The sequence below is a fragment of the Delphinus delphis genome, chromosome 9 (assembly GCF_949987515.2).
Source record: "Delphinus delphis chromosome 9, mDelDel1.2, whole genome shotgun sequence".
NCBI lineage: Eukaryota > Metazoa > Chordata > Mammalia > Artiodactyla > Delphinidae > Delphinus > Delphinus delphis.
The window spans coordinates 12,505,445-12,532,530 of NC_082691.1; positions in this window are offsets into that span (position 1 = coordinate 12,505,445).

Consider the following 27,086-nt stretch of genomic DNA (forward strand, 5'->3'; position numbering starts at 1 on the left):
CACACACACACACACACACACACACACACACACACGTTGTGGACTTTCATTACAGTCATGTAATCCCCCCAGATCAAGATATAAAACATATCCCTTTATTTTTAGTTTTTTAAGTAACCTCCATACTGTTCTCCATAGTGGCTGTATCAATTTACATTCCCGCCAACAGTGCAAGAGGGTTCCCTTTTCTCCACACCCTCTCCAGCATTTATTGTTTGTAGATTTTTTGGTGATGGCCATTCTGACCTGTGTGAGGTGATACCTCACTGTAGTTTTGATTTGCATTTCTCTAATGATTAGTGATGTGGAGCATCTTTTCATGTGTTTGTTGGCCATCTGCATGTCTTCTTCGGAGAAATGTCTATTTAGGGCTTCTGCCCATTTTTGGATTGGGTTGTTTTTTTTTTGAACTTGAGCTGCATGAGCTGTTTGTACATTTGGGAGATTAATCCTTTGTCACTTGGTTCGTTTGCAAATATTCTCTCCCATTCTGAGGGTTGTCTTTTTGTCTTATACCTAATAGCTTCGACCTCTTAATCTCCTACTCCTATATTGCCCCTCCCCCCTTCCCTGTCCCCACTGGTAACCACTAGTTTGTTCTCTATATCTGTGAGTCTGTCTCTTTTTTTGTTACATGCACTAGTTTGTTGTATTTTGGGGGGTCATTTAATTAACTGCACTTCGTGATTATCTGCAAAGCAGCAGAAGCAGAAACCTAGAATAACTTCAAGTCTATGCTTGGTCAGCTGGGTGCCTGGTAGCGCCATCATAATGATAAGCGATGCTCCAGGAGGAATAGGATTGCCAGAGAAAATGATCATAAAGATTCTGACTGTGTTGAGTTGGAACTATTTGTGGGAAACCTGGGGGTGATTTCCAGAAGGGGGTTTAAAATAAAAATGTATATATCTGGACAAAATTTAGGGTTGGAGATAGTGATTTAGGAGACATCTGTGGGAACATATAAGTGTCTCCAAAGAGAGTGGGTAAATGAGTACAGAACGAAGTCAAGGTTAGAACTTTGAATTATATTAAAACCTAAAAGTGAACCCTATCTGCCTATAAATTTCCTTACTAGTTCCTATGTTAGACTCATTTCCCTAGCTAAATTGTAATCCCTTTGAGGGAAAAATAACGCTAAGCAAAAAATGTGTCTCATAGTACGGACGAGATTATTTGACACAAGATAGGTGAGGAAAAGCCAGGTCAGAAAACAAAATACAGGCCTGAAAGTTATTGGATGCATCCATTGAGTACAGAAGATAGAAAAGCATATAATAAATGGAAATTAAATGGATAATTTGAATCAAAAGCCATAGAAATCAGGGTCTCTCCAGACCTGTAAGTTATTAAATAACTAGTATTTACAGCATGATCCAGTGTTAACTGGAACATGCAGAAGTTTGGTTTTCATGAGAAACAGACTTGATTTTAATGAAGTTGTTGAAACTCTTACTTTCACATGAGTAGGGATAACTTAAATCATATTCAAGTGTTGTGTGGTTCTGTTTCTAAAATATCTTGCAAAATGATTTTAAGGCAACACCAGCGCCTAAGAATCACTTGGGAAATGCAGGGTTTTAATTGGCTTAAGTCTTCAGCCTCGGTCTTCTCATCTTGGGTTTCAATTTTCCAACTCATCCCTGTGGAGCGATTGTCTTCTAACCAGGAAACCCCTCCTAGCCTAAGTCCCTCCTGTGGGGCCTCCAAACGGGGACATCCGAAAATTCCCCAGATTCCTTTGCAGATTCAGCCACCACCTGGGCTTCATTTCTTTTCAAACCAAACCTATAAAAGATTTGTCAGCACTCTTCCTGGGGGTAAGGGTCACTTTTTTCTTAGATAACAGGTCAAGCGAAGAAAGTAGAATCTATTTGTGCCTCTTGAAACTAAGGACAAAAGGGTCAAAGAAAGTGCTTTTGCTGCTTCGTTTAGCCATTCTATGTTGTTACGAGAAAGTTGTTTTAAGCCTGCCTCAGCTCCAGCCAAATCCCTGTTTAGATATCAGTCAAATCTCCCTGATCCGGCTACTCCCAGCCTGCATTAGATTTACCCTCCGCTGGTGTCTTGTGGTTGGGAAATGAATCACTCAGACTCATGCCATTTTGACAGAGAGCTTAGAGGCAGCTCAGCCGGGCAGAGTTGGACACATATGCAAAGGGCACCCCAGACCCGTCATGCGACACTCGGGTCTGTGTAGCTGAGCTACTTAATTGGGTTTTTGCTCTTCACAGCCTCCAAATAGTTCTTCAAGTCCCAGAGTTGGTGGTGGAATTTTTCTTTTTGCTTTTTTTTTTTTTTTTTTCATCTGGCTAATAAGATTTTCCAAGTCACCAAAGCCAGAGGGGTTTGGGAAAGAAAAAGCCTCCTTTGTTAAACAAAGCAAGTTCTATGGGACTTTCTGCCTTTGAATTTAGGGAACCTGTCCCAATTAAAGTGTGAAATGATTGTGAATATGGAGGGATCTCAGTGGAAAAAGCAGCCTCTAACCCTGATGAGCATGGACTAGAAATATTAGTTTTAGTGCAAATCCCTTCTTTGATAGATCCGGAGACTTGGACTTTGTTCAAAAGAATTTAGAGAAATATCACAGAGTTAAAAGCAGCAAGAGACTCTCCAAAGAGTCTAGGAATTTTAAATGTGTTTGTTTTTCCAGTTATCATGCTACTGATTCTTTTTTTTTTTTTTTAATAGAAACTCAGGAAGTAGCCAGCCCTGGCAGATGAATAGAATTCAGTGAAATTTCCTTTAGAGCCCCCAAGTGAAGTGTTGCATCAGGTCATAGTTTAGGCTTCTAAGCGAAGGTAGGCGTCCTGGGGTATTATTTTCATCTAGCATATTTCATGTAAATTTATAGTAAGCGCTATTTCCTGCAAATGTATCCATATTTAACACGATGATATACCGTATTATATATAGATAACAAATACAATAGGAAATGGCTTTCATTCTTCAATGGCATTTTGAGCAATGGGAATAGGGAGGAATAATCCTGAACGATTAGTTGCACAGGTCCAAAGATACTTCCCATGGGCTCTGAGATTTGAATAGGCGTGTAACTCTTTCCTGGAGAATTTGGAGAGCCTGAGGGAGAAGCTGCAGGAAGGAACATGTTCATCTAAGGGGGCAGCAGTTACCTCATCTCCAGCAGAGGGCTGCCTTGTGGCAGTGCAGGCTAAGTGAGAGTAGTGATGCTGAAAACTCGGCCTCTGTGCACTAGTGTTGAATTGAATCTCAGGGAGAGGGTTTTGGGTGAAGTAGAAAAGAATAGCTTTATTGCCTTGCCAGGCAAAGAAGGACACAGCAGGCTCATGCCCTCAAAACTGTGTGTCCCAACCTGGGGGGATTTGGTGAAGAGTTTTAGAGCAAAGGTTCAAGGGCAGGGTTGCTGATAAAGATCAGGGTGTGTGCAGGGCCTGTATTCCTTTAATCTGGCCTCCGGTGGTTTCCTGATGAGCTTCTGTGGTTCTCGAGGTTATCAAACTGTGACCTTCTCTCTGGAATAAAGAATGCTTCATCAAGTAGTTAATGTCTTCCATTTGTTGGGGGTTTTAGTTCTGCAGAAGAGCTCAAAGATATTGTTCTGTGTATCTCTTTAGGCGGAACCAGGATCCGGTCCCAAGGCTGCACTATTGTTTCTTGACTCTCCTCCCTTGTGTCTACATCCCCTCCCTTCCCTGATTAGCAACTGTTTGAACCTGCCCTTTGGAAATCAGGGAAGGTCATGGAGGCTGAAGCCTATTCCTTACAAACAAGAAACGGGGGACACAGAAAGGCTTCCATGCCCAGGAGCCCCACAGGGACCTGCTCGGTTTCACTAGTTAATCTGATTTTTCAAAAGAAGCTGGAAAATCCAGATTAATGTGTGACATTTCCCAATAGAACGTGGTGGCATCTAATTTTAAAAATGGGAACTTGCATTTGGCAAACGAGTTTCTGACATCTGGTTGAGAGGACTGTGGGCAGGGCTACATAAAGTTATAATGTGCATGCATATGAATATGTCAGATGGTACTAAAAGTCATCTCGTATTCGAATGACAGGATCACAAAATCCATACCATTGCCAGCTTCCTATTTCTAGGGCAGTGGTTCTCAAAATGTGGCCGCAGAACAAGCAGCCTTATAACCCCACCTGGGAACCAGTTAAAATGCAAATTCTTGGGCTTCACCCCAGACGTACTAAATCAGATAATCTCTAGGAGTGGAGCCCAGGAATCTGTGTTTTAACAAGGCTTACAGTGATTCAGATGCAGCTGAAGTTCAATAACCACTGTTTTAGGATATTTTCTCTTGAGTTTCAGAACTCCAATTTTTGTTGCTGTTTTTTGTTTTCAGATGTTTTAAGAAGAGTATTTATTTGAGAAGAATATTTATTCCCATTTTATTTGAAATTTTAGTAGGTACAGTACAAACCAGAGCTTGCTTCGGGGAAGTGGAGATGGGGGGCCCCAGTCCTTTTGGCTTCCTTCCTGTCCACTCTCCACCAAGGGGCTCCAACCCCACCCTCATTCAACAGTTTCATAGAGCAGCCAGCCAACCATTTGTCAAAATCTGCCTCAGCTTTCTCTCTACAGAAAGGAGGCAAAACACTAAAATGAAATAACCTCTCATCTCAGAGGAGACATTTGCTAAGAACAAGACCTTATAATGTCAGTTTAGCAAAAATGTAGACAAAGATTTGGAAGATAGTACAAAAGAGGGCTCATTAAAAGTGTAACTTAAAAATTCATCAAGGAATCAGCACTGCCTTTATACAGCAAAGCACTGGAAATTCGAATATCCTAAGTAACAAGATGCCACAGAGGAAGATGAACCAAGGAGACTGAAGGACTTACATGACCCTACCCTGACTTCTCCTAGGGCTGTTAGAATCAAGGACATGGAATTGTTGGGAAAGTCATTTTTTTATTATTACTTTTTATTGAAGCATAGTGTACAAGATAATGATTCAGTATTTTTATAGATTGCATACCGTACAAAGTTATTGTAATATTATTGACTATATTCCCTGTGCAGCACATCATATACCTGTGATTATTTATTTTATAACTGGTAGTTTGCACCTTTTAATCCCCTTTACCTACCTCCCTACCCCTAAACCCCCATGCTTGGCAACCACTGGTTTGTCCTCTGTATCCATGGGTCTTTCTGTTTTGTTATATTTGTTCATTTGTTCTGTTTTTCAGATTCCACATAAAAGTAAAACATACAGTATTCGCCTCTCTCTCTCTGACTTATTTCACTTAGAATAATACCCTCCAGGTCCATCCATGTTGTTGCAAAAGCAAGATTTTATTCTTTTAATGAGTAGTATTCCATTGTATACATATAGATAGATAGATAGATAGGTATAGACAGATATATATCACATGTTCTTTATCCATTCATCTGGCAATGGACACTTGGGTTGCTTCCATATCTTGGCTGTTGTAAATAATGCTGCTATGAACACTGGGGCGCAGATATATATTCTAATTAGCATTTTCATTTTCTTTGGATAAATACCGAGAAGTAGACTCTCTGGATCATATGGTAGTACTATTTTTAGTTTTTTGAGGAACCTTGATACTGTTTTCCATAGTGACTGTACCAATTTACATTCCCACCAGCAGTGAACGAGGGTTCCCTTTTCTCCACATCCTCTCCAACATTTACCTCTTGGCTTTTTGATTATAGCCATCCTGACAGGTATGAGGTGGTATCTCACTGTGGTTTTCATTTGCATTGATTAGTGATGTTGAGCATCTTTCCATGAGCCTGGTGGTTATCTGTATGTCTTCTTTGGAAAAATGCCTATTCAGGTCCTCTACCCATTTTTTAATTGGATCATTTGTATTTCTGCCATTGAGTTGTATGTGTTCTTTATACATTTTGATTTGGGATATTAACCCCAATTCACACATATTATTTGCAAATACCTTCTCTCATTCAGTAGGTTGGCTTTTCTTTCTTTCTCTTTTTCTTTGTTTTTTCTCCTCTTCGTTTTGATGGTTTCCTTAGATGTGCAAAGCTTTTTAGTTTAATATGGCTCCATTTATTTATTTTTGCTTTTATTCCCCTTGCCTGAGGAGATAGGTCCAAAAAGATATTGTTAGGATTGATCTTAAAGAGTGCACTCATATGTTTTCTTCTAGAGGGTCTTTATGGTTTCAGGTCTTACATTTAAGTCTTTAATCAATTTTGAGTTTGTTTTTGTGTATGGTGTGAAAAAGTAGTCCAGTTTGATTCTTTTGAATGTAAGTGTCCATTTTTGCCAACTTCATTTATATTCTTGCCTCCTCTATCATAGATTAATTGACCATATGTGCTTGTGTTTATCTCTGGGCTGTCTATTTTGTTCCATTGATCTATGTCTTCTTTTGTGCCAGTACCATACTCTTTTGATTACTATAGCTTTCTAGTATAGTTTGAAGTCAGGGAGCATGATACCTCCAGTTTTGTTCTTCTTTCTCAAGATTGCTTTGACTATTCGGGATCTTCTTTTCCATGCAAATTTTAGGATTATTTGTCCTATTTCTATGAAAAATGCCATGAGTATTTTGATAGGGATTACACTGAATCTCCAGATTGTTTTGGGTAGTATGGTCATTTTAACAATATTAATTCTCCTAATCTGTCCATTTATTTGTGTAGTCTTCAATTTCTTTCATCAATGTCGTATAGTTTTCAGAATACAGGTCTTTCACCTTCTTGGTTAAATTTATTCCTAGGTATTTTTTCTTTTGAATTAAATTGTAAATGGGATTGTTTTCTTGATTTCTCTTTCTGATAGTTCATTATTAGTGTATAGAACGCAAAAGATTTCTGTATTTTAATTCTGTATCCTTCAACTTTACTGAATTCATTTGTTATTTCTGACAGGTTTGTGTGTGTGTTTGTGTGTGTGTGTGGAGTTCTTAGGGTTTCCTATATATAGTATCATCTCACCTGCAAATAGAAACAGTTTTACTACTTCCTCTCCAATTTGTGTCTTTAGATCTGGAGTGAATCTCTTGTAGCCAGCATATAGATAGGTTTTGGGTTTTTTAAATTTATTCAGCCACACTTTGTCTTTTGACGGGAGTATTTAGTCCATTGATGTTTATTTGTTTTCTGGTTGTTTCGTAGTTCTTCTCTGTTCTTTTCTTCTTCTTTTAGTCTCTTCCCTTATGGTTTGATGATTTTCTTTAGAATTATGCTTGGCCTCCTTTCTCTTTGTTTTTTGTGTATCTATTGTAGGTTTTTGGTTTGTGGTTATCATGACATTCATATCTATCTATCTATCTACCTACCTACCTACCTACCTATCTACCTATTTATCTATCTATTTGTTTTAAACTCATAGTCATTTAAGTTCAAACCCATTCTACATTTTTTACTCCCCCATCACGTTTTATGTTTTTGATGTCATACTTTACATCTTTTTGTATCCCTTAACGTCTTATTGTGGATATAGATAATTTTACAACCTTTGTAATTTAACATTTCCACTAGATTTATAGGTGGTTGACCTACTACCTTTACTGTATATTTGTCTTTACCAATGAGATTTTTCCTGTCATAAGTTTCATATTTCCAGTTGTGGTCTTTCCACTTAAAGAAGTCCCTTTAACATTTCTTGCAAGGCTGGTTTATTGGTGATAAACTCTTTTAGTTTTTGCTTGTCTGGGAAACTCTTTATCTCTCCTTCAATTATGAATGATAACCTTGCCAGGTAGAGTATCCTTGGTTATAGGTTTTTTCTTGTAGCATTTTAAAAGAATATCTTCTGTTCTGCAAAGTTTCCACTGATAGCCTCATAGGGGTTCCCTTGTATATGACTGTTTTTCTCTTGCTGACTTTAAAATTCTCTCTCTTATTTTTGCCATTTAAATTATATATGTCTTGGTGTAGGTCTCTTTGGGTTCATCCTGTTTGGGACTCTCTGTGGTTCCTGGACCTGTTTCCTTCCCCAGGTCAGGGGAGTTGCTAGCCATTGTTTCATCAAATACATTTTCTGCTCCTTTCTCTCTCTCTTCTCCTTCTGGGACCCCAATAATAATGGTAATGTTATTATACTTGATATTATCTCAGAGATCCCTTAAACTATCCTCATTTTTTTAAGTTCTTTTTTCTTTTTGCTCTTCTGATAGGGTGATTTCCAATATTTTGTCCTCTAAGTCACTTGTGCATTCTTCTGTATCACCTAATCTGCTTTTGATTCCCTCTAACGTATTTTTAATTTCAGTTATTGTATTCTTCAAATCTAATTGGTTCTTTTTTATAATCTCTAATTTTTTGTTGAAGTTCTCACTGTGTTCTTCTACTCTTCACTTGAGTTTGATGAGTACTTTTATGACCATTTCTTTAAACGCTTTATCAGGTAAATTATTTATCTCCATTTCATTAGGGCTTTTTAATCCCCCTAGGGTTTTATCCTGTTCCTTTGTTTGGAACATATTCTTCTGTCTTCTCATTTTGTTTGACTTTGTCTTTATGAATTATGGGAAAGAGCTTGAATTTGTGTCCTTCTGTGGGTGCATCTCTATGCAGACTGTGTATGCCCAGTGGCTTTGGCAGGAGGGCTGGAGCAGAAGTGAGTGCAGGTTGGGGCTTTTTCTGTGGTGAACCAGGCCTATAAACTTAATGAGGGGGCCTAGAGCTGGAGCATGGTGCAGACCAGGGCTTCTCCTGGGGCATGCTGGGGGCCACTGCCTTGGTGGGGGCTGTTGGAGCTGGATGCAGGTTTTGGGGTGTGCAGGCCAGCTAGACTGCCAGGCTCTTTTCAGTCTGCTGTCTCCACACTGGGTCTCAGAGCAAGTAAGTTTGTGCACAAGTCCTTTAAGGGTGTAGTCTGGGCTTCCTATAGCCTTCTGGTTCTCCAGGCTGTGAGCCTCACTGGCTTTCAAAACCAGTTAAGGGGGCTTGTCTGCTCAGTGCCAGTCACCAGGATTGGGATGCCCAATGGGGGGTTCAAACCTCTTGCTTCTTAGGGAGGTCCTCCAAGTTTGTGATACCCCCTTCTTTTTTGGGTCACCTGATTGCTCCTCTTGCCCTCTAACCTATCTTGGTATGATGTTTTCTTTATATCCTTAATGGTAGAAAAGCTGTTCCCCCAGTCTTCAGGTCATTCTCAGAGAGAGTTGTTCTGCATGTAGTTGTAGTTTTGATGTGTCTGAAGGTGGAAGTGAGCTCAGGGTCTTCTTACTCCACCATCTTGATCCCACCTCTCTCAGGAAAGTCTTCTTGGAACACAACTTCAAATGATCTGACTCTGTCACACTTTTTGCTCTTGCTTTTCACGTGACCCTTGTTTAGAGAAAGTCTAATGATTGGATTTTGATTTTACAGTTTTTTGGCTTGTTGGGAAAGTACAAATATAAGAGCACTGGAGCTAATTAATTGCTTCAATACATGGTTTTATCATCTTTTCTGCTTACATCTGAAATGTATGCCATCTTTAGAGTATATGAGCTCTTAATAAATGTTTTTGTACTAAATGAGTTAATGATCAACTCTCAATGGAATAATTATCCCATGAGCTTGTTAATGCTGTTACCCTTAAAGATAATAACTAGATGGAGGAAGGTTTGGTGAGAATTACTTCCAGTCTTTCTTTAGCTCATTTATGGATTCAGTTTTACTCTAATTCAGAATTGGCAACTTTCTGAAGTGAAATGCATCTCCACCTTGTAAAGTGGAGATACAGGGAAGAGGGAGGAGGGTGAGAGTCTGCAGTTATTCTCCAGCTGAGATAATGTATCTTTCATCTCAAGTGCCAACTCCAATCTGTCTGCCTGGAGCCATGCATAGAAAATCAGTCTTAGGCAGAGTACATCAGAATCACTGAAGGGCTGATTGAGTAAATCTAGGATGAAGCCTGATATTTTTTTTAATCTCTGCAAATGATTCTGATGTTCAGCCAGAGGTAAGAATTATGGCCATAAGCACATGTCTACATTTGCTTATGGAGGAAAGTATGCTCAAATCAATTAGTGATGTCTGCCTAGAGTGTCAGAAGAAAAAACAGCGGTGTATGTCCCCCATATTTTCTGACCTTGTTTTATAACCTTCTCATTTTCCTATAAATACACCATTTAAGCCTTTATTGTTGCTAACCTATCAGGAAAGATTATAGGGGAGAGAGGGAAATCACACACACAAAAAAACAGTCTAGGAAAGAAAGCCCACAGAAGCCAAGGTTTCGGGCTTCCCTAGTGGCGCAGTGGTTGGGAGTCAGCCTGCCTATGCAGGGGACGTGGGTTCGTGACCCGGTCCGGGAAGATCCCACATGCCGCAGAGCGGCTGGGCCCGTGAGCCATGGCCGCTGAGCCTGCGCGGCCGGAGCCTGTGCTCCGCAACGGGAGAGGCCACAACAGTGACAGGCCCGCGTACCGCAAAAAAACAAAAACAAAACCAAAAACCCAAGGTTCCATAACTTTGTATTTCTTAAGAACTTATGCTCCTCTCCAAAGTAAAGTCATTGAACCATCAGAAACTATCTCATATATCTAGGGTTTCCTCATTCTAAATTAAAGAATCTATCAACATTGGTTAGACCTAATTGTTGGGAATAAAATACCTTAACTTATAGCATCAAAAATCAGGATGGGGGCTTCCCTGGTGGCGCAGTGGTTGAGAGTCTGCCTGCCGATGCAGGGGACTTGGGTTCGTGTCCCGGTCCGGGAAGATCCCACATGCCGCAGAGCGGCTGGGCCCGTGAGTCATGGCCGCTGAGCCTGCGCGTCCGGAGCCTGTGCTCCGCAACAGGAGAGGCCAAAACAGTAAGAGGCCCGCGTACCGCAAAAAAAAAAAAAAAGAAAAAAAATTGATTTCACTGTTTGGGCTTCCCTGGTGGCGCAGTGGTTGAGAGTCCGCCTGCCGATTCAGGGGACGCGGGTTCGTGCCCCAGTCCAGGAAGATCCCACATGCCGCGGAGCGGCTGAGCCCATGAGCCATGGCCGCTGAGCCTGCACGTCCGGAGCCTGTGCTCCTCAATGGGAGAAGCCACAGCAGTGAGAGGCCTGCGTACTGCAAAAAAAAAAAAAAAGAAAATCAGGATGGCCCCAAATCAGAACCCTATCTCAGAAAATTTTTATATCAATAAGCTTTCTAGACATCAAGTTATATATACATGTATCTTTAATTTCCTAGAGTCATATTTCTATCACCTAAGAATTAGAAAGATTCTTATTAATCTAAAACAATAAAAGCTGAAAAGATACTGGGGGCGTCTAGGTTAACCCGCTGAACTTACTGATAAAGAAACCAAGGCCCAGTTTGGTTGATGACTATTCTACTGATATGCACTTCCAAGTTTTCCCCTCAGTAATTCTCATTTTACCTACTTCTTATACTTATAGAGACCTTGAATCCAGACTCTCTACTTTATCTGTACCCATCAGTTCTCTCTTGTATTCATTGCTTTCACTATCCGGTTTACATTTCATGGTTCCCCACTTCAGTCACTTTCTTGCCAATATCATCGACTTCCATTTGCCACTGAACCATTCCTTGAACCCTCTTTCAGAACCCCAAACCAAGACCCTTTTAACTGTCTATATTCTCTTGCCTGGGCTGCCATGTCTGGCCAGATAAAATAATACAACAACAAAATATAAGTTCATTTACTTTTCAGCCCATTACCCGATGCTGCTAAAATTATCTTCACTAAGATCATCAATGACATCCTGGCTGCTAAACAGAGCTGCTTTCTAGCTTCACTTGGATGAAACTCTTAGCCACATTTACCCTTAGGAATCATATTTTTCTTACTGAAACCTTTTTTCCCTTGGCTTCTATATTTTTTCCCTACTTCACTGACCAATCCTTGTCAGTCTCTCTCAGGGGATTTTCTTTCCCTTTTTGGTTCCTAAATTGGTGCCTTTCAGTGTTCTATCCTGAGGACTCTTATCCTCTCACTTTCTAAACTCATCCACGTTCATGGTACCAACTCTGTCAGTGGTTCTCAGCTGGGGCAATTTGTCCCCAGGGGACATTTGGCAAATGTCTGGAAACATATTACGTTGTAACAGCTTGAGTGATGTGCCGCTAGCATCTAGTGGGTAGAGGTAAGGGGTGTTGCTGTACATCCCACAGTGCACACCACAGGCCCCACAGCAAATAACTATCTGGTCCCAAATGTCAATAGTGCCAAGGTCAAGAAACCCTAGTCTATGTGATAATGAATCACAAATCTATTTCCCTAGTGGGGGCTTCTGAGAGTCAGAGCCACAGATATTAACTGTCCACTAGGCCTTTCCACTTGTTATCCCACTGGGACTTCAAACTCAAAAATCCAACACAATGATGTCGTCTCCTCCTGAAGACCTTACCTCCTCCTAGGATCATTTTTTTAGGTAAATGGTACCACCTTTTACCCACTTATTCACAGCAGAACTCTGAATGCCAGCATTGAGTCATCCTTTCCCTTACCACTGGACTCCTCTCTTCAATGAAATTCTGAAATATAACTCAGAGATCTCTTGAATCCTCTACTTACTGCCCTCCTTTGTTGGATTTCTACTTCTCTAGTCTTCTTGCCAGTCATGGTCCCGCCCGATCCCGTAACAACAAGCATGCCAGAAACACTCTATATTTTAACTGTGCTAAATACAGTACAACAGGAATGTGCCATGCTTCTACTGGCCACCGAGCCCCCGTATATTCTGTTCTCTTTGTCTGCAACAGTTTGAACTTGACTTTCCCTCACAGACATGCCATGACATGTGTAATGGACTTCACCTGTTGAATTCGTTCAAGTCTCAGTGTGGATGTGATTTCTTCCAGGAAGCTTTCTATAATATATAGAGTCTGGGCACCCCTCTAATCTTCTCCTCTGGCACCCTGTCCTTTCCCTAACACTATTTGAGTGGCTTGTCTACTAGACTGGAATTTCTGTTGTATCTTCGTATTACTGATGCCTATCACATTCCCGGCACCTGGCAGGCACTGGATAAATGTCTAGCAGGTAAATGAGTAAATGAATGTTCATCTAATTAGTACCAAAATGTATATTCTTTGTGAACACTCTTTTTCAAACAAGTTTTAATGTGAACCTGGCCACCTTGAAAATGTTTTGGTTAAAAGCAATTTAATTTAAGACAGAGGGAATCAGAAATTGTAACACACTTACTTTATGTGTTTGGTTATCTACGGCTATATAATATGCAAAGATTTTTGTGAAGAATGGAGCTTACACATGAATTGGATAAATACAGTTGGTATGTGTACTTTCAATCCTTTAATGACAACTCATTCCTAAATTTGGGTAGAGTATATGAGTGGTATCTGAACAGCTGCAAACCCTTGGATAATAAAAAGAAAAGTTAACTGGACACTTTTATCTGATCTTTTAGCTCAAGTAAGCACGCAAACTCTTTACCAGAACCTGAACTCGATCCTCATTTCTTAAATGTTCAACACTGCTTACACTTAGCTTTCCAAATAGGATCATTCTAAAGCCACCCCAGTGAGCTTTCTTTGCAACTGTGCTTAAGGCTGATATTCACACACCAGCGCTAAGTCTAAGTAACTTTTACAGATTAAAAAAATACAAAGAAAGTAAAAAATGGAAAGTTAACGTGAATCCCTCTCCTGCAACTGTACTCTTTGGATCTTAGATATTGCAACATCCTTGCCACAGAAAAGAAGAGATTACTGATGGGTTTCAGCCTCCTATCTTATTAGGTTACACTATGTAAAACAAATCTACCTCCAAGATGTGGGCAGAGGGGGTGCAGGAAAAGCTACTCCACAAGATTTGGACACCTCTATGGATTTGACCTTAGTTTTCTTATTTTAGAGGTGTGTGAATTTAGATCTCAGTCATTATTTGAATCTCTGTTGAATAGAAATTCTTTCACTGTGATATAACATATACGTGAGAGGACTTTCTCTATGGAACATAAAAGAAAGTAAAACATTGTTTACTTATATACTTTCATAAGCTTTACCCAGTGACCCTGCAGAAAATCAAATGACCTCTTCTGAGGCTTCATATATTTTCAAATCCCGAGACCATTTGGTGGACCTTGTGCTTTCTGGCCTACTGACAAATTAGAACATGCTCTGTAATACCATTAGAAATGAATTTAAAAAAAAAAAAAAGCTGTGGAACTCGGTTGGTAGCTACAATCCTTCCCTTTCCTTCTTTGGAAAATAACCCCAAATATTATAGCCCCTTAGCCCTCCAGTGCAATGGAAGAGTACTCTTCATCAATGGATCCTTCATATGGCATTCTTCTAGGTTATCTGCAAGTCATTTCAAAATTGAAAGAAAATTAATTATTCATTCAAAAAAACCTTAACCAACCCATGCTGTAGGTCAGGTTGTCTACAAAGCTTTGGGTCCATACATGAATAAGAGACTTCAAAGTCTAGGAGGGAAAGCAGACATGTAAAATAATTATAATACAGTATAATATAACAAACGCTATATTGAGAGCCAACACTTATTGAAGCCTTGTCACCTACCAAATACTATTCTAAATGCATGATACGAATAAGCCCATTTACTCTCTATGATGGCCTTACGAGGTAGGTTCTCTCGTTACTCCCACCCCACCCCCTCACCTTGTTAGTGTGACGGCCTTTTGATGTGTCAACTTTGTTAGGCTATAGTCCCCCAGGTATCCAATCAAACACTACTCTGAGGGTTGCCACAGTGATATTTTGTAGATGAAATTAAAGCCCATTATCAGTAGACTTTAAGAGATTATTCTAGATAATCTGGGTGGACCTGATTCAATCAGTTGAAAGACCTTGACAGCAAAGCTGAGGCTTCCCTGATGAAGAAGAAATGATAACTTTGGACAACAACTTTATCTGCTGCCCCAGTGTTCCGGCCTGCCCTTCCTGATGGCCTTGCCTTAATGGATTTCACACTCAGCCCTCGCAATCACGTAAACAAATTCCTTGTAATAAATCTCTTAATATACATCTCCTACTGGCCGTGCTTCTCTGGTTGAACCTGGCTGATACAATAAGTGAGTAAACAAAGCCAGGGAGGTTAAGTAACTTGTCCAAGGTCATAGAGCTAATGCATGGGGGAGAAGGTTTAACCTCAAGGAGTTTGAGTGCAAAACCCCTGCATCGAACAACCATATTCATGTGTCTGATAGAAATTCTGGTTCAAAAGAGGTTCAAAGGAAGCAATCCTTAATTCTGATTGAAAGGATTGGCAGTGGAGTAGGAAGGCTTCTCATGGGAAGATTTACGATGGAGGAAATGTTTGGACTGGATTTTGAGGAATAAGATGAACACCATGAGCGACTAATACATGAAGGATACACCAGAAAACGAAGGCACAAAAGCCATGGGTGCGATTCAACAGGGTGTGAAAACATACGTATGTCCGTAGATAATTAGGGGCATTTCACGTCACCACTGGGACTGTATCTCTCCAGTTTCTCATCTGTGAAAAGTTGGATTAGATGATCTCTATAAAGCTTGCTGTAAAGAAAAATTAGACAAGATGTGTAAAGTATCTTGCAAGCTGCCTGGAACAGCTGGGTATTCCATAACAGTCACTTCTCTCTCTCCACCCCAACTCTACTCTCCCCACCAAAGTCCTCTCCAAGTGCTGTGTGTTCTGATCCTGATGATAAATTTATACTCATGACAGACATTCCATGATATTCAACCCCTTTCTCCATGGAATTGAACAGAATATACCCACCCAGTGCCAAGAACAATGAAGTCATGGTCTCTAACATCGAGCTGCTTGCAGTCTGGTTTGAATGGCATAATTTTAAGCGGGCTATGATAGCTGATATGCAGAGGAAAATGCACTGGGCTAAGAGAGCAAATAGGCAGAGGTTTGAGAAAGCAACTCAGACTGAGGTTGTCAGGGAAGGCTTCCTGGAGGAAGGGACATCTCAACCCGAACCTGAAAACTGAGTAGTAATCAGCTACATGACTGGGGCTCTAGTTAGTAGGTAAAATGTGTTTGAAGTCTGGACGTGAAAGCAGGTCTAAAAGGCCCTTGTCATTGTTTATTGTTAAAGGAGTAAGTAGCATTAAGAGTTCCTAAAGAAGACGTGGTACATATATACAATGGAATATTACTCAGCCATAATGAAGAATGAAATAATGCCATTTGCAGCAACATGGATGCAACTAGAGATTATCATACTAAGCAAAGTCAGTCAGAAAGAGAAAGACAAATACCGTACAATGGCACTTATATGTGGAATCTAAACTATGACACAAATGAATGGGGTTAGCAGACGTAAGCTTTTATATACAGAATGGATAAACAACAAGGTCCCGCTGTATAGTACAGAGAACTATATTAAATATCCTATGTAAAACCATAAAGGAAAAGAATATTAAAAAAAGAATGTGTGTGTGTGTGTATATATATAAAATTGAATCACTTTCCTGTACAGCAGAAATTAACACATTGTAAATCAACTATACTTTAATAAAAAAATAAAAGAAGTAAAAAATAGACGCTTAAACTTAGAACCTAAGAATAAAACTGAATGGATCCATTAAAAAAAAGAGTTTCGAAAGTATCCCCTACTCACTCTCCCCCTCCTCAAAGGTTGTCTGTAGGCTGACGAGTTACTGAGGTCTGCCTTTTAGCTGGCAGTGCTCAGACAGTGAGAAGGACCCATATATGGAATCTCCATCCTGTACAGACCATAAGTCAAAATAAACATTCCTGAACTCAAGTTCACTGCATTTCACATTTGCCTGTGCGTCCCCTGAAGCTTGGAATATTTACTCACTTGGCGTTGCAACCAGACGCCAGCTTCTGCCTAGTTGGCTAGCTTCCAATGATAATTTAATGTCATGTGGTGTGACAACAATAATTTAGTCTCTATAGTAAAATGGAAGGTAATAATTAGAGTGTGAGAGAAAAGCGCAGATTTTCCTGTGGCAGTACAAAAACTTTTATAGCCACATCGGATCCATTTTCATCTTGATTTTTTTTTTCCCTTTACATGCCTTCTTTTCTTGTTGTTACGCAAAACTACATTTTATAAAGAAACTCATGCTTGATATATTTTATGAAGTAGAGTTGTACTTATGGATTGATGTGAAATCCATCTCTGTGTGGCATCTTGAGACAAGATCATGAGTAAACTGTCCTGATAGGACTAACTATACCAGCCCTTCAGAGAAAAGAGCAGAGGAAGGTCATAATCAAGTACTTGAGGTTCATCTAAATGGGCCCCAGGCCTCAGGAAGAGCTAAAGCAAAAGTTTGCAAAGAAGGGTCCCAAGGACTTCAGCTACTTGGCAAACTGAGCCTTATGTGATCAGGCCTGTACCCTACTTCATGCATCCAGGGGGGTTGGAATTCCTCAGACAGTGCGGCTCAAGGGGCCTTAGACTCAGGTCTCAGAGAGTTGAAGGTGGATACAGGACATTCCTTGGAAGTCCCGGTAGCATGTAACATTGCACGCAATTGGGTGACTACGTAAAAGTAATGAGCTTAGTTATTTGTTTGAAGGAGTCATGACTCTCTGGTGAAGTCCAGTCACCTCTGGGGCATAATTGTACTGTATGGGCCCAGGAACAATAAAAGGTATCTGCAGTCTCAGAAATAGTAAGTCAGCAGCAAATCCCAGGGAAACACACCCTGAAGTCGCAGAATAGCAGTAGGCCTGGGGGTAAGGGGGTCAGGGCCTGGACAGAGATACACAGAGGAGTAGCAGCTTCAGAAGAAGATACAACAGCAAGGACCAGCAAGGAGGACATCAGGGTTGAAGATCACGGCATGAGAACATCATTTGTCTGCAATGAAGAGGCTCAGAACCTGCATTCGTGTACCTGAGGGCATATGTGTGTGTTTGGGGGTTGGGAGCGTAGAGAACATTTATTCTCCACCAGTTTGACTGAGACAGTGAGGCCCCATCCTGGAGCAGAAGCGACAGTCTGAGCGTCCAGGCTCTGAGACAAGTGCAAAGGGAAGAGTGTTTGCTCTGCTCTGTCAGAGTTCACGCTCTCTCCCTCAAGCCTGAATAATTGTAGAATAAAATTCCAGCAAGTGATTGGAGCCGTTTTTCCCGGTTAAGGGAACATCCCTGATTTGATCACAGCTGTCCAAAGAAGAAATGCCTAAAAGGGGAAAGAGTCTGCTCCTAAGGGAAGAAGGAGAGGGAGAGTGGAAAAGAGAGAAGGAGAGTGAGAGAGAGAGAGAGAGCCTCCATTTAAATAAACCAGAATCACTAGGCATGGACAGAGTTCTCTGGATTTCTAAATCTCAGTAGCTGTGCTATTCCTGCCTTAATTGGGTCTTTTATTTTTGCAAAGGAGAGAGAGAGAGATTCTCGTGGCAGAATGTAGGGGAGTTAAACTAGAAGATAAATAAATCCAACAGATGTAGAGCAAGGTCTCACAGAGTAAGACAGGCAACTGCAGGTGGAACTCAGGCCTTCTAGAGAAGCAAAACATCATGAAGACCTCACACAGCTCCAGCAAACTGACTCTCTGATTGTCCGTGTCATAGTTGTCAATTATGGCTGCTTCATGCCCTTCCATTCTAGTATGACCTGCTGGTCAGTTCGTGTAGACTGACCAGCAGGTTTCAGTCCCCTTAGGGCTTCAGTTTCTTATGTCTCTGCTACGTCATGGCTTCCTCTCTGTTTATTACTTGTTCCCCAACTGTCTTCTAGAGTCTACTCTTCAGGCTCCCTAAGAGGCTGATCTGAACACTCAGTGGGAAAGTTTAGAGCCATCAGCCACGAATCAGCCACCTGCCCTTCCAGCTGTGGCCACGTGATGAACTGCTTGCAGTTCTTACCTGGTCAGTAGGGATCCACGGGCAGAGGGTCATGACCAATCTGTTATAGAGATAGTACGATATATGGGAATATAGACATGGTAGGAAACAAGTAGATAAATTGAACATGCTCAGAAAATACTATGAAGATATGTCACCATATACCTCTTAAAAAAAAACTGTATTTTTCTAAAACACACACACACACACACACACACACACACACACACACACTTGCTAATAGAAGATGATATTCCAAGTGATCTTTGTGTGGCTAGAACCTCCACACACATCATAAGATAGGAGGGATTTTCTGGTTCATCTAAAGATGAAGGGAAAGGAGAGAAAGGAGGAGGAATAGAAGAGGTGAATAATTATTAACAGTGTCACAAAATATTTAGTGTGAGGAGAATTTTGTGAAATTGGTGACGGGATTGGGTTCACACCTGGATGGATGAGAAGAAAAGTAGTTCATGCAGATGCAGAAATAGAGGGCACAGAGAATGTATTTTGGAAAAAATAGCGTTACATTTAACAATTTGAGAAAGTAAAAGGCTTTGTCAAGCAGAATGTTTTATAAACCACTTACTGATCACTCACTCATTTCAATTCTCTGGAAAATACCTTACATTCCTTGTCTTAAGTAATTCTCTTAACCCCTTGAGATATATAGATCTTCAATTTACAGAAGCGCAAACTGAGGCTCAAAGCAGTTATGTACCTTGCATGAGGTCACACAGCTGGTAAGTGTCCCTGTTACGTGTTCACTTGTGGCATTAAAGTTCTTTGGTATAAAAATGCCCAGGAATTGGATGTAGGGGTGCCCATTGGCCAAGGGGCCAGAACTGGGCTCCCTATGTGAACTGGAATCCAGGAAGATATGGCAAGTTTAGAAATAAAGACCCAGAAATCATTATCCTCTAGACTAGAAATTAGCCTCCTGCACTATGTAATGAGTACAAGATGTGTCACTTGCTTGAGCTTGGAATACTAAGCCTTTGTGTGACTAGATACGAACCCTGAATTTGAGCTATATGTCTGGGCAGTATAAACCCGGAGGAGGTACCCTTACATAACAATTGACTTGGAGCCAGTGAAACCCACAGGATCAGGCATAAGCAAACAGCCTTTTAGGAGGTCCCCATATCCCAAGGCACGAGATGCACAATGAACTCCCAGTCCAAAATTCCAAAGCGTGTGAGGAAGTTTAACATCATGATAGACAGTGGCCAGATGCAGCCACGGTGCGAATTTACATCTTAGGAGTTACAGATAACAGAACAATATAAAAGAGACTCAAATTACGAATGTTTAAAATTTTCTAAGGAAAAAAAACTGGCATCTGCAAAACAAGAACAGGGGTTATGAAATAAGATCCAGTGGATTAAAAGAAAAAGAAGTAGAAATGCTGAACATGAAAAAATACGGTCACTGAGAAAAAAATCCAAAAAACATTTTCATCAACAGTTCTTAATTCTGGTTATACATCATAATCACCTTCAAGCTTTAAAAATATTGATGTTTGGGGCTTCCCTGGTGGCACAGTGGTTGAGAGTCTGCCTGCCAATGCAGGGGACACGGGTTTGTGCCCCGGTCCGGGAAGATCCCACATGCTGTGGAGCGGCTAGGCCCGTGAGCCATGGCCACTGGGCCTGTGCGTCCGGAGCCTGTGCCCTGCAATGGAAGAGGCCACAACAGTGAGAGGCCTGCGTGCCACAAAAAAAAAAAAAAAAAAAAAAAAAAAAAATATTGATGTTCGTGCCCTTACCTACACCAATTAAACCAAAAAATCTGGCGGCAGGGCCAGGCATTGATATATTTTTTAATCTGCCAGGTGATGCAGCCAGTACTATGAAGTACTTTGTTAAATCAATTACTGGACACAGCAGAAGAGAGAAATAACAATTGATAATAATACTGATACTAATAACAAAAACCAAACTAGACATAGCTTAAGACAGAGGGGAAAAAAAGAAAAAGAAAGATGATAAGATAAATATACAAGAGAAGTTAAGGAATACAAAGGCCATAATAAGAAGAGTTTGGCCTCTGTCCCATAAGCATTCCAGAAGGAGAGAATAGAAAGAATGGTGGAGGAGAAACAGTCAAAGAGAAAACAGTTAAATATTTTCTCAAAATGAGAAAATACATGAAAACCTGTATTGGACTCTGAGTAGATAAACACAAAGAATCCAGACCTAGACACATCACAGGAAAATGAAAAGAGAAAATGCCAAAGTAGGTGAGGGTGGAGGGCAAGCAGGCATCTCTAGTACAGATGTGGCTGTTCCGAGAAAAAGTATAAAATGCCATTGGAGTATCAGAGCTTATTCAAGGCACAGTCCTACTCAAACCCATACAAGGTTACTTACCAAGCGTGGTCTGCGTACAAGTGCAGTCCTAGGAACTGGCAGATCAAAAGGTGAATAAGGCACAATGAAAGAACTCCAAGGAAAGAGAAGACAGGCATGTACAGAACTGTGGTAGGTTACACTGATATTAATACCAATACTTCAATTCTCCCGGTATCCATCCACTGTGTCTTGTGACTTTACAGGTCTTCTTAGAGTTTATTTCTCAATGTCTTAAAAACGGGCTGATCTTGAGACTTCCTTTGGCTAACAGAGTTTATTGGACTTGACAATGGGCCAGTTCTGAGCCTAGCCCTCAAGAGGCTATGAGGGGGGCTTCCCTGGTGGCACAGTGGTTGAGAGTCCGCCTGCCGATGCAGGGGACACGGGTTCGTGCCCCGGTCCGGGAAGATCCCACATGCCGCGGAGCGGCTGGGCCCGTGAGCCATGGCCGCTGAGCCTGTGCATCCAGAGCCTGTGCTCCGCAACGGGAGAGGCCACAACAGTGCGAGACCCGCGTACCGCAAAAAGAAAAATAAAAAAAAAGAGGCTATGAGGGATTCTGCTGCACTTGGTCTTCACTCGGACAACACGCCCAGGTTAGCCTCCTGGAGGCTGAGGTGTGGGGAGCAGAGATCAGTCACCCCAGTCAAGTATGTGAGTGACCCCAACAGAGCTGACCACCCCAGATGTCTGATGAATAAATAATTATAACTGTAGGCCACAGAGATGCCACTGGTAAGTAACACCCCCCCCCCCCCATATTCCAATGTGACAGAGGACACAGCAAATATCACCAGGAAAATAACTCTAAAATCTAAACTCTTTCTCCTCTACCGTATTAAACCTGTTTTAAACTTGTTTCTTCAGTTTCACAAAGTTCCAGCTAGTTCTGTCTGGCAAATGCTTTGGTGGCAAAAGCTGTGAAGGGTGGTGTCAGCCGAAATCTCTTGCCCTTAAATAGCTGTCAGCTCAGAACTATAAACAGTAAATACTGTGAAGCCTGTCTTAAAACCGCAGCCCAAGGGAGCGGCAGAAATTGGATGCCTCGTAGAAATGATCTTTAAGTAAAGGTTGAATACAATAGCCTTGGGGATACTTTCAAACGGTGACTCCAGACAGAGTTGTCTGATGGTTGGCGTTGCCAATCTTGGCTTCGCGGGGCGCGCTGGCTCGGAGACACCTAATGAAAGAGAGGCCTTCGGAGTTCATCTCGGTGTTCGCAGAGGGGCCAGGAAGACCCATAGTGTTTGCAGACGTCCAGGGAAATCGTCTGCTTGTGGGTGCATTCATCAGACTTGAAAAGATAATAGGCCAAGTGGAGAGCTGAACTCTGTCTCAAAGCCTCCATTCATTTCGGGAGCGGCGTGCGCCACGCCCCTCGCCATCAATCCTTCCCTTTCCGGGGAGAGCACCCCGCCCGGGGCGCGGGGGATGGGGGAATGCTGAAAGCCAGCCAGAGCAGACAGGGGAACCCTCTTGTCCACCGACAGGAGGTGGCCGGCAGCTCTGCCTAGCAGTCGGAAGTACTCACTCTGCAGAGGCCAGAGTCGCTTAAGCTCTTGAGAGGAGACTTAGGGACCCAGGGGTCACAGGGGCAAGATGCTACAGCCCCGGTAGGAATGGCCTCGGGGTCCTGTCGTCGCCAGAGCCACCTTTTCGTGGGCGCAGCGGGAGTGAGGTGAGCCGGCCTGGGGAGTGCAGTGCCCGGGGAGGGGGAAGGCGGGTGCGGGGGAGACAGGTTTACCGTAAACACTGCATTCACGAAGCGCTTAGGGGCTAGATGCCCAGAAGGTGGACAGTCCTCTAGGAAGATGCAGACGCCGGCTCTTCCACGCCACCACCCAGCAGCCTCAGAGCACCCGCAGCCTTTTATTTTCCGTGTCCGCTGAGTCTGTAAAATCTCGCCCTGGGTAACTAACAAGAGCCCCTACTCAGCGATGGCCGCGGCGAGGCCCAGAAAGCAGAGCCGGCTGCGGGTCCCCAGCCGCTCACCTGTCACCTGTCCCTAGCTGGCGCTCCCTCTACCCCGCATTCCTGGGCCTCAGGCCGCCACCCAACTGCGTGCTTCCCGACTCCCCCTCTCCATGAACCGCCACCAATAATTTCAGGCACCTGCCTGCGCATCTCAGCACCTGGCGGGAGGGGATTGGAGGGTGAAGAGTGCTCTCCTTATCCTGTGGAGTCAATGCCAAGGGCATGAGCGGATGTACAGTTTGGCCCTGAGCCCTCACCCTGCCTGGACGCTAACAGGTCATTCACAGGTTGGAATAACACGGCATCATGCTAACAGTTCCTGATGTGCGATTTCTCCATTGTATTAAAATGCCCCCAATTTTACACAATATACTCCGTTTTGTTATCCCATTTATGGTCTGTGGATTTCTTCTGCATGGGCCTTGCAGGAGTAAGGATCCTATGAGGAGGCCAGACGAGCCATCCCTACAGATGCCAAGCTGACTCCACCCTCAAAGCTGTTCCGTATTTCCCGCCTCAGTTTTCTCATCTGTAAAGTGTGACTATTAATAAAACCTGTTTTGAGAGTATCTGTTTTTTGCTTTAAAAAAAGGTAATCCATATTAATCGCTTAGCTCCAAGGCTTGGCACACAGTAAGCCCTCAATGTTAGTTAGCTACTATTATTCTAACGATTATTTCTAAAAATGCTGTGGCAACGATTAAAACCTTTTGTTTTTGAGTTAGCTCTTAATTGGTGGGCTGTATGAAACCTTTTCAGAAGTAGCTGAAAGTACTTTTTATAAAGCAAAGCCTCCGAGTTTTCATATTTTTCTGACTAAATACAAGAAAAGCTTACAAAGAAAAAAGTAAAGCTATTCAGTGAAAAAAAAAGCAGGGTGATCAACTTTATCATCAAATAGAGCAAAGACATTAAGAGGAAGATAGAGGGTCCTGTTTGTGCTTATTGAAGACAACATCTAAATCAAAGATGTGACAGTAGAAAACATACAGAGGTGCTAACAACTTCATGTTCATAATTTTGAAATATGACTCCTAAAATGGTATAAAATTTTGGTCTCACAAACCTGAATCTGCCCCAGAAAACATGTAAAGTAAAAAGTAGTAGATCCTGATATATTACATAGAAGAAAAGAACACATAACGTAGATTTTTTTTTTGCTGAATCATATGGTACTTTTTTTTTTTTTTTCTTTTTTTGCAGTACGCGGGCCTCTCACTGTCGTGGCCTCTCCCGTTGCGGAGCACAGGCTCCGGACGCGCAGGCTCAGCAGCCATGGCTCACGGGCCCAGCCGCTCCGCGGCATGTGGGATCTTTCCGGACCGGGGCACGAACCCGTGTCCCCTGCATCGGCAGGCGGACTCTCAACCACTGCGCCACCAGGGAAGCCCCCTATGATACTTTTATTTTAATTTTTTTAGGGACTTCCATACTGTTCTCCATAGTGGCTGCACCATGTCACATTCCCACCAACAACAGTGTACAAGGGTTCCCTTTTCTCCACATCCACATCAACACTTGTTATCTTTAGTTTTTGTTTTGTTTTGTTTTTGTTTTTGTTTGGGGTTTTTTGTGTGTTTTTTTTTAACATCTTTATTGGAGTATACTTGCTTTACAATGTTGTGTTAGTTTCTGCTGTACAGCAAAGTGAATCAGCTATACATATACATATATCCCCATACCTCCTCCCTCTTGTGTCTCCCTCCCTCCCACCCTCCCTATCCCACCCCTCTAGGTGGTCACAAAGCACAGAGCTGATCTCCCTGTGCTATGCAGCTGCTTCCCACTAGCTATCCGTTTTACATTTGATAGTGTGTATATGTCAATGCCACTCTCTCACTTCGCCCCAGCTTACCCTTCCCCCTCCCCGTGTCCTCAAGTCCATTCTCCAGTAGGTCTGCGTCTTTATTCCCGTCTTGCCCCTAGGTTCTTCATGACCATTTTTTGTTTGTTTAGATTCCATATATATATATGTGTTAGCATACGGTATTTGTCTTTCTCTTTCTGACTTACTTCACTCTGTATGACAGACTCTAGTTCCATCCACCTCACTACAAATAACTCAATTTTATAATGTAGATTTTAATACATGTGTCCTGAGGTCAAACCAGTTGTGAAACACTCAGACCAGTTCACCTTTTGGAATTTACCTTCAAACTCCTAATTGGCATATCAATGGCTCTGAGAAATCCTAGGACTGAGTTTAATTCTTAAACCTAGTGTTTTCCATCACTTTTATGTGATCATGGAATACTCTTTTTCACAACACCCATATTAAGTTTCTTTTGAACTATCTTTAATAGGCACATTTTGGGGATATGCTAACCTAGAAGCATTCCCATTAAAATCAGGTAAATAAAAAGGAAGGATAACTCTATCAGAGTTATATATATAGAGAGATATATATTGATAGATATATATATGTAAATACTTTATAAAAGGGTACTGGAAAGAACACCAATTATCATTTTTACAGATGACAGTTTTCTCCTTAGACTACTCAAGATGGTCAACTGAACAAAACTGGAACCATTATAATATTCTAGAATATATAAAACCAGTTCTTCATATATGATGTTTATAACGTCTTGGAAAAGATCATGAGTAAAAAAAATTATTCCCAGTAATAAAATCAGCTACCTAGGAATGACCTTCAGACTTGGTTCAGTTAACTTACTCAGACCTTGCCTGAGCTGCCTTCCTGTGTCCCTGCCCACCTTCCATCCTGTGCCTCCCTTGAAACAGAGCTTATCTTGTTGGACTGAAAATCATCTATTTGCCTGTTGCTTTTGCCCAGCTCACACACGTAAGTCAGCTCCTCCTGAGCTGGGAGGATGTTTACTTATCTTAGCATCACCAGTATATAGCTCAGGGGCCTAGGCGCTCCACAAACATTTATCCATTTCATTAATTAATCAACTATTTGAGACTTACAAGAATGTAAATATCCATCTCTTTGATGTCAACTTCTTTGACTTAATATTTTTATCTGTTACGTATCTACACTGTTTGAAATTTTATTTTCACATGATGTATTTTTACAATGTAAAAAGTCTCCTCCTTTAAAGTCATGAAGGGTTAGACATTTAGATTGAATGTAAATGACTACCAAATTGTTTTAGAATCAAAACTTTAAAAAATCAGTTAAGGAATCAGTAGTGTCAAAGTCTGATAAGATAAGAATCTCTCAAAATGATATGCATCTCTGTGGAGCAGGCCTCACTCCAGTTTGCTTGGAAATGACCTGGAGCTCAAGGCCCAGTTTCCTAGGTCTCCAGGTCCAGCAGGAGAAGAGCTGCACCCAGTTCAGTTTCCGTCAGGCCCTGGGTCTTCCATGTCTCCAGGCTGGGAGCTGTGGCATTTCTCGGCATCTCACCAAACAGGTGGCATCTGGGCTCAGCCTGATGCAAGCCCCAGAGTTAATCCCCTGCCCACCAGCTCACTCACACTGTCATTCTGCTTTAAAGAAAGAGCAGCAAGGGAGATGGTTCTCTCTTCTGAGCAGAGCCCAGAGTGCTCAGGCCCAAACGTGTGGCCACGAGGACCTGTGACCTGCTGGTCTCTGCCCAAGTGACCCTGTCTGGTGTCTGCCCGAGGCTTTGGCTCAACAGGTGCACACTACCAACTCACCTGTGTCTTCTGGTTGCATACAGAGTAGGACTGTGCAAATGAGTTCATTTTAATGAAGCGAGATTGTTTGGGTACTTTAGCGATGACACTATCACCTCAAAACATCAAACTTTACTTCTGGCGGTAGGGACATGAACTCAAGGGGTTTGTCTTCTTAGTTTTTATTTTTGCTTTGTTTTGTTTTCTTTGGGTAGGCACTTTGTACTAACGGTACTTCTCAAATGAGAATTTCAAAGGGATTCAAAGCTGATGGAAACCATAATGCCCCCATGTCCCAGAAGGGGAAACTGACTCACGGCAAGGTACTGCGTTTAGGCTTTAACTACTAGTAACTGAGCTGGGTGCCTCAAAGGTCCATCCTAAATTCTCTTTTGTAATCTGTGTCGTACATGAAAGAAGAGCAGGGTGTCGGGGTAGGCTTTCCTGCTAAGTC